Genomic DNA, 8,508 nt, shown 5'->3' with positions numbered 1-8,508 from the left:
TCAAGGAATCATAAGGCGGATTTTCCAGGATGTCCTGCGCAGGGGAAGAAATGCACTAAATGCTTAAAGGTAGGACATTTCGCGGGTGTATGCAACAATTTTAAACCGCAAAGGTTCCAGAAGGTCAAGGTTAGTACTGTAGATGAGTTTGAGGAAGACATGTGTTCTAATATTGTGTTGACGGTAGATGATCCTTGCGATTCTATAAAAGGTCCTCTAGGTATTGCGCACATAGGTATTGTTGAGTTGAATATTATGGCAGACTCAGGGTCGCCTATTACCATTATTTCTGATAAGAAGTATGAAAAGCATTGGCCAAATACTGATTTACTTGCTTCTGACGTCAACCCTAAAGCATTTGGGGAATTTGACATTAATATGTTGGGCTATTTTCAAGATAATATGAACATCAAAGGTAGATCTATTTCTACAAAAATATATGTTGCAGAGCGTGGCAGAGATATTGTAGGATGGAAAGATTTTGCGCGTCTTGGCATAATTCTTAAACCTGGCGCAAATGATCCTATCGTTTTGGATGAGACTTTTGTGCATGCTGTTTCTTCTTCTAATTCAGTGTCTTCTTTAGACAAAGTGGAATCTATACTAAATAAATATGAAACTCTGTTTGAAGACAGAATTGGATGTGTCAAAGGTTTTGAGCATGCTATAAAGTTAAAGAAACATGCAATACCGATTAAGCATAAGGTAAGATCCATCCCATTGTCTGTAAAAGATGATCTGCAAAAACTTCTCAACAAATTAGTTGATGAAGGTGTTATTGAACAGACAAATTCAGCAGAATGGGTTTCTGCCATAGTTTTGATTTAAAAAAAAAAAATGGCGAGGTACGCCTATACACTGATTTGAGATCTTTTTTTTTAAAATATATATTTTTATTTGCATTTCCAACACAGAACATAATAAGCATGCCACATTGAAACGTCAATCTCCTAGTACTCTGCCTCCACCCACCGCCCCCCTCCCCTAGCCTAGCCCCAGACACCTCGATGCATTGATATAGAAGCACCCACCATCCATGGAGGCCTCTCGGTGCATCCAAGTCGTTCCCCTATGCAACCAGGCTGTCAGCACCGCCCTCTCCTCCCCCTCAGAGCCCCCATCTAGGCCATGATATCGTCGCCACTCCCCCCATACTCTGGTGAATTTCTTCGGGCAGCCCCGTGCTTTGTATGTTACTCTTTCGGCCGCCATATACATGTCCATCCCCCTCCTCCAGTCTTCGAGCGTCGGGGGGTTCGGGGCACCCCATTCCCGTGCCACGTCCCTCTTGGCCACTACTAACGCTAGCGTCAGGAAAATGAGCTGGGGTCGAGTCAGGTCTATATCATTCGGTAGCCCTAGTAGAACCAATTTGGGCTCCAGGGGTAGGGTCATCTCAAGTACGTTCCCGAGTTCTCCCACTATCCTGGCCCAATAACTTTGGAGGACCCCACACTCCCAGATGATGTGGTAGAAGTTGCCCTCCGCGTGTCCGCATCGCAAACAGCTAGGGTCAGTGGCCCTCTCCATTTGGTGTAGGCGGAGTCGATCATAGTAGACTCTGTGTAAGATCTTATGTTGGATGAGTCGGAGCCGAGATTTTATTGCCACTACCCTCGGGTGCATCAGGGCAGTTTCCCAGTCAAGGTTGTCCATTTTTCCTACATTCGATTCCCACATATTCCTCAATTTCACCAACCCGTCCGGCATGTTGTTAAGTAGGTTTTTATAAGTCAAGGAAACTAGCTTGGTCTGCACCTGTTCCTGTAATAGGCGGCCCTCCAGCGGCGAATAGTCCGGCAAGGGGACCAACAACGCCTCTTCTGCCTGCCATGCGTTTGCGTAGTTGTGCATACTTTAAGAACTGGGAGCAGTGCAGGCCGTACTCCGCCCTTAATTCCTGGAAGGACTTTATGGTGCCCCGGCGCTGGAGGTCACCCAGCACGGAGATGCCAATATCATCCCACCGTTGGAATCCTTTCAGCTTATGTAACTCTCGCAACCAGGCACACCTCCAGATGGGGGTTTGTCTCGACGGTTTGTGCCGCCATCCAATTCGTCTTGTCGCCCTATCTCAGAGCTCTACCGTCACCCTTGTTGCCGATAATAGTGCAGCCTTCCCCCTCCCTCCATAAAGATAGTGCAGACATGTGCGGCGATCTAATTTCGCCCTTTCCAATCTATATGTGGGGTGGTCCGCCGAGGCATGTAACCAGTCGTTTATTGGCGCGAGATGCTCCGCCCAGTAGTTTGCCTCTACGTTTGGGAGCGAGATTCCTCCATTGTACTGGTTTCTCTGTAGCGTCTCCAGCGCTATCCTGGGCTGTTTCCCCAACCAGAGCAGCTCTCTCAGACCCTTGTTTATTTCTTGAACACCCCACGCGGGAGGGGGAAATATTCGTTTTGTAGTGCATAGAGGAATCGCGGTAAGGTGATCATTTTATACATTGCCGCCCGCCCTAACATTGTGAGTGGGAGGGTCTTCCATCTGGACGCATCCTCCTTAAAGTTCAGTAGAACCCGTTGGATGTTCTTCGCATATGAGACAGAGCTACTAGTTGTTATGTAAATACCTAAATATACAAACCCGTCGGTCGTCACCCGTAGTGTCATGGGTATCGCCCTCCCCAAGTCTCTTTCCCCGGGATTGTACAGGACCGATTTATGCCAATTTATAGTATAGCCCGAGCGCGACCCATAGCGCTCCAACAGCGAGAATAGTCTCGGGATCAAGACCTCCGAGGATGTAACATACAGCAGGATGTCATCCGCGTACAGCAAGATCTTTTCTTCATATCCCTCACCTTGATGGATTTTAAAACCAGCTATCTGGCTATCCTGCCGTATTTCACATGCCAGCACTTCTATGGTGAGGGCGAATAGTAGCGCGGACAGAGGACATCCCTGACGGGTCCCTCTTCGTATGGGGAAGTCCTTTGAAAGGGCTCCATTGACTTTAACCCTTGCTCGTGGGTCCGTGTAGAGAAGCTTAATCCACTGTCTAAATTTTGGACCCAATCCAAACTTTGTCAGTACGCTATCTAGGAAGGGCCAATGCACCGCGTCAAACGCTTTTTCAGCGTCTAGGGAGAGAAAAACATGGGGCCCCTCACGCGCACACACCTCCATCAACCAGTTGTGCGTCCGCCGTAGGTTATGTCTAGTCGCCCTGTCCGGCAGGAAACCCGTCTGGTCTAAATGAATCAGGCCTGACACCACCTTTCGGAGTCGAAGGGCCAGGATTGTCGCTAGCAGTTTCACCTCTATATTCAAGAGAGATATAGGACGGTAGGATGAGCACACATCCGGCGGTTTGCCCTGCTTATAGATAGGTACTATCGTAGCCATGCGGAGATCTGGCGGGAGCGTCCCCTCCTCCAACGCCCCATTGAATAATGCCAGTATATGCGTGGTGAGGAGGTCAGCCATTCTTTTAAAGAATTCCGCTGGGAACCCGTTGGGGCCAGGGGATTTCCCGGGCGCAACTTAGCCAGCGCCTCCCGTATCTCATCTGCAGTGATCTCTGCCTCCAAGCTCTCTCTCTCCTCCGCGTCTAGACTGGGTGTCTCAACCTCTTCTAAATACTGTCTGATCTCATCCGTCGTGCCCAGTTCTCTAGACCCATAAAAGTCCTCATAATACTCTGCAAATGTCTGTGCTATCTGAGCATTGGTTCTACTAGGCCGGCCATCTGCGCCTATCACCTGATCGACCCACCTCGCTTCCTGTTCTCTGCGGCTCAGCCATGCCAGCAATTTCCCCGATTTATCCCCGACGTCGTACAATCTATGCTGGGTGGCCAGTGCCTGCGTCCTGGCCTCGTTATTCGTCATGTCCTTATATTGCTGTTGGGCGTCCAGCAGTCTTCGGAGCGCGGGTGACCCCCCGCCCATGACATGTTGCTGTTCCAGTGCCAGAATACGCGCTTCCAGTTCCCTAATACCCCTCTGTTGCGTCCTCCTGTCTTCCGCTATTCTAGTTTGTATTTTATCGCGGAGGACTGGCTTCAGGGCCTCCCAGATCGTCACTCCCGACTCCACTGAGCCCAAGTTGTCTTCCAAATAGACTTTCACGTCCGCCCTGAATCCCCGTACGAGGTCCCTATTCTGCAGATCCCATGCCGCCAGTCTCCACCTCCCGGCCCTCGCCCCGTGTCGTAGTCCCAGCGTCATCAACAGCGGCGAGTGGTCTGAGATGCCACGCTCCAGGAATTCCGCTCAACTAGTCGCGTCCAGCGCATGGCGGGGTAGGAAGATATAGTCCAATCTGGAGTACACCTTGTGCGCCCCTGAGAAATACGAGTACCCCTTAATCTCTGGGTGGAGCCATCTCCAGGCATCCGTCAGCCCTACTGTGTCAATAAATTGTGCTAAGTGGGAGGGCGCAGAAGGGGCCAGTCGCTCCCCAGACCTATCCAGTGTGGGGTGTATCACGTCATTAAAATCTCCCCCACCACGTGCTGTGAGTCCGGCGTGCCCAGAATAATGTCAGTCACCCGTGCATAGGTTCTTGCCTGTAGCCTGGGGGGCGCATACACGGACACCACCGTCATCTTCTGGCGTCCCCATGTCCCCGTTACTCCGACATATGTCCCCTGTGGATTCAACCAGGTGTCTGTAACTAAGAAAGGGGGGGATTTCCTCACTAAAATGGCCACCCCTCTCGATCCTGAAGTGTACCCTGCATGTGCCAGTACCCTGTATGCCCCCCTAGCCAAGAATCCACATCTTGTCCCCTGCTGATGCGTTTCCTGCAGCAGTACTATATTAGGGGCCCTCCGTTTAATTAAGGCCATGACCAGTCCTCTCTTTATCTTTGTGCCTAGTCCATTTACATTCCAGGTAAGGATTTTGATCTTTCTATCATCGCGTTCCCCTGTCCCGGGGACGCCCAGCTTATCAGAAGACATCAAACTGGGTCAGGACATGTCCCGGCGGGTGCCCAGTGCAGGGCCTATGGGTGTCGCGGACCTTCCCATCTGCGGCATGCTAAAAAACATGAACCAAAACCTCAAACCCCCCCCCCCCACCCTCCCCCCTCTGAACCTTCCCACCCTTCCCCATCCCCTTAATTAACACCCCCCAGTAATGCTCCCCGCCCCACCCCCCTCCCCGTCCAGGCCCATCACCGTCCTACCGACAGGGATACAGCTGTTCAGGTGAAGGAGGTCTGTCGCCCACCCGCTAGTTACCTCGTCACGAACTTGCCCGCTTTACTCCTCCACAAAAGTTCTTACCCACAACCGAAACCACAACATAAACTGGAGCAGCAGTAGCACAATATAAGACAGTCCAGCTACTGTTAAAATAAATCGTAGGCAAAAGGTGGGGGGCAAAGAAAACAAGGGAGGGGGTAGACCACAACTTGCGTGCTCTCCGCTACGGTGACCACGGCTGGCTGACCCTTCGTAACTCTTCCTCACGAGTTAGAGTCCTGCAGCTCTTCCCTCGAGGCCTCTGTGTCTTGCGTTTGTCCCTGCTGCATGTCTCTTATGGCAGCCACCAGAGGGTGCAGCGATCGACCTTCCAGGTCCTCTCCCTCCGAGGCGACATCACCGGGTTCTTCTTCCCCCTCTGAGCGTGCCTGCTCTGCCAAGCAACGGAAGCGCGAGCCAGTCAGCTGGACCGATCTGAGGGATGCTGTACTGTTCCGTCTCCTCCTCCGGGTTCCAGACGTCCTGTACGGGGCGGCCGGCGAGTCCCGGCCTTCTCGCCTGCGTCCCTCCCGCTGCCGCCTCGGTGATCCTCGCGGCTCCCCCCCAGGATGCCCCCTTGCTGGTGTCTCCCGGTCCACCGCCGGCCCCCCGCCCACCGGTGGGCGTTCCTCCAGCCACTGCCAGGCCTCTTCTGGGGAGTTAAAAAAATGGGACTTTTCTTTATAGATTACTTTCAGCTTCGCCGGGAATAACAGCATATACTGTATTTTAAGTGCTCTCAGCTTGGCTTTGATTGCGTCAAAGGAACGGCGCTGCTTTTGTACCTCCTGGCTGTAGTCCGGAAAAATCATAATATGTGCGTTCTCGTGTCGGATGACCCCAAGTTTCCGAGCTTCTCGCAGGATCATGTCACGGTCCAAAAAGTTTAAGAAGCGCGCAATGACTGGGCTCGGCCGCGCCCCAACCGGCGGTCTCGCCAGCAGAGCTCTATGCGCCCTCTCAATTACAAAGCAGGTGGAGAATTTCTCTTTCGGAAATGTACGTAAGAGCCAGGCGTGGAGAAACTCCGCCGTATTAGGTCCCTCAATTCCTTCCCTAAACCCTACAAAACGGAGGTTGTTGCGTCGTGCCCTATTTTCGGCATCATCCACCTTCCATAGGAGTTGCTTATGAGAGGCTTTGAGCTCCACTAGATCTTTCTGCAGGGCCTGCACATTGTCCTCAGCATCCCCTATCCTGGTCTCTGCATTCGTGACGCGCTCAGCTAAATTACGGAAGTCCTGTCGCAGGAGCGTCACCTCCGTCCCCACCTCCCCGATTTTGTGTTCAAGGGCCTCACGGGATGCTTGTATGGCATTCATTAAGAGGGCCGTGTCTGATTTGGTTCCGCTCAGGTCTGACTCCACCACCGGCGGGGCCATTGCATATCTGTCCAGTGTGCCCTGTTTGGGGGTCCTGGGGTCCAGGGTCTTCCTGCCCATTGTGGGCTGCGTGTCCGTTGGACTTTCCCGGGCCTTCCTTCGTACTAGACCACCGTTGCGCCGGGAGCTCGGTGCCCATGCCTCCTATCTCCTCTCGCCCCGTCCCCAGGCTGCGTCGACCGGATCCGCCGCCCACCTCACCTTCACAGCCCCCCGTTCTCAATCACCAGTCCGGGGCCGATGTGTCTCATCCCAGCTCCCGTTCTGCGCTGCCAACCAAGTCTCGTGCTTCAGCCCTCTGCCACCCACCGATGCAGGGTGGGGTGGGGGGGGGAGAAGGAGGGGGGGAGGCCCACCACCGGTCGTTCGTCTGCTGCCACTCCGGCCACGCGCCCCGGCCCTCCACCTGCTCCAGGGCCCGCCTGCGAGCGCTCCAAATGTCGTCGCAGGCTGTCGGATGTCACCTTTCCCGGGGATGGGGGGGAGGGTGGGAGGGGGGGGATGGGGTTGAGGGAGGACCCCCAGCCGGCTCCTAGTCCCAGTTTCTTGCCCCGTGCTGCGCCGCCGTACCTTCTTCGTGCCGGGATGACCCCGCGGAGACCCGGGTCTCCCAGGCCCGCCAGTCGCCTTCCACACACTCCTGCCCCGGCGGTGCCGGACCTCAGCCCGTTACGTGCGGCACTTAGGTATCACCGCAGGGGGCAGGCAGCGCACCCCCAGCAGTTAGATGGAGAATCACCGAGGGCCCCACCGATCGTCTCCTTCGCTGTAGCCCGCAATGGAGGGGGGCCGCCATCCCCCTCTGCACCTCGCTCCCGGCGGCTCTCTCCACGAAGCACCAGGGCCCGGTCGCGCCTGCACCACTTGGATCCCGCGGCCCCCAGCGGGGACAGCCCGGCGTCTTCAGCGCAGCCGTGCCAGTCAGGGCAAGCTTGATCTCACTGCGCCCGGGCGCTCACACCTGCCTCTCTCCCCTTCACACGCTGTCGGGTCCCGCCGGGCCGCAGTCCGCCTCCGGGGGCGGCACCAGTCCGGATTTGCACCAGTGCCGTGTTCCGGTCCCCCCAGCAGTCGGACCCACCAGGCTCGCCGCCGCCGCCGCGTCACTCTCAGAGACGGGGAGCCGGCGCCATCTTGGGTCGCGCGCCCAGGCTCCGTCTCCGCCTCTGTCCTCCACAGAAACGGGTCTATCGCGACCCCGCTGGGCATTCAAACCCTGCCTGGGGGATGCAGCAGCCGCTGGAGAGCTGCCAGGTACCGTCGTCTGGACTCTGGGTTGCCGTTTAGTAAGTCGGATCACTGCCAGTAGCCGGAGCGATAGAACTCGCGTCCTACTCGGCCATGTTGCTAGCCACGCCCCCCTGATTTGAGATCTTTAAACAAGAATATCTTAGTTGACTGTTTTCCTGTACCCAAAATTCAGGAGATTCTTGCAGCTACGAAAGGTTCAAGATATTTTTCGCTAATAGATCTCAAGTCAGCGTATCACCAAGTCCAACTATCAGAGGAATCTAAAGATTTAACCACATTCATTACTCCGTTAGGGGCCTATAGATTTATAAGACTCCCCTTCGGGTTGGCTTCATCAGCCAGTGTTTTTCAAAAATTAATGGAATGTATATTAAAGGGTGTGTTGGGTGTTCAGAAATTTCAGGACGACATCCTTATTCATGCTAGTTCTATCGAAGAGCATAATGAAATCTTAAACACAGTGCTTAAAAAATTGAACGAAAGAGGCATGACAGTTGCTAAAGACAAATGTAAGTTCCTTCAAACTGAACTAGAATACTTGGGCCATATTTTGAGCGGCAATGGTGTCAAACCCAAACTCGACTTAATCAGAGCCATAACTGATGCCCCAAAACCAACGGATAAGGATTCTTTAAGATCCTTTTTGGGGCTCAGTGGGTACTATTCATGCTTTGTAGAAAA

Source organism: Triturus cristatus, chromosome 6 (assembly GCF_964204655.1).
Source record: "Triturus cristatus chromosome 6, aTriCri1.1, whole genome shotgun sequence".
Lineage (NCBI taxonomy): Eukaryota > Metazoa > Chordata > Amphibia > Caudata > Salamandridae > Triturus > Triturus cristatus.
Note: the sequence above shows the minus strand (reverse complement) of the source record.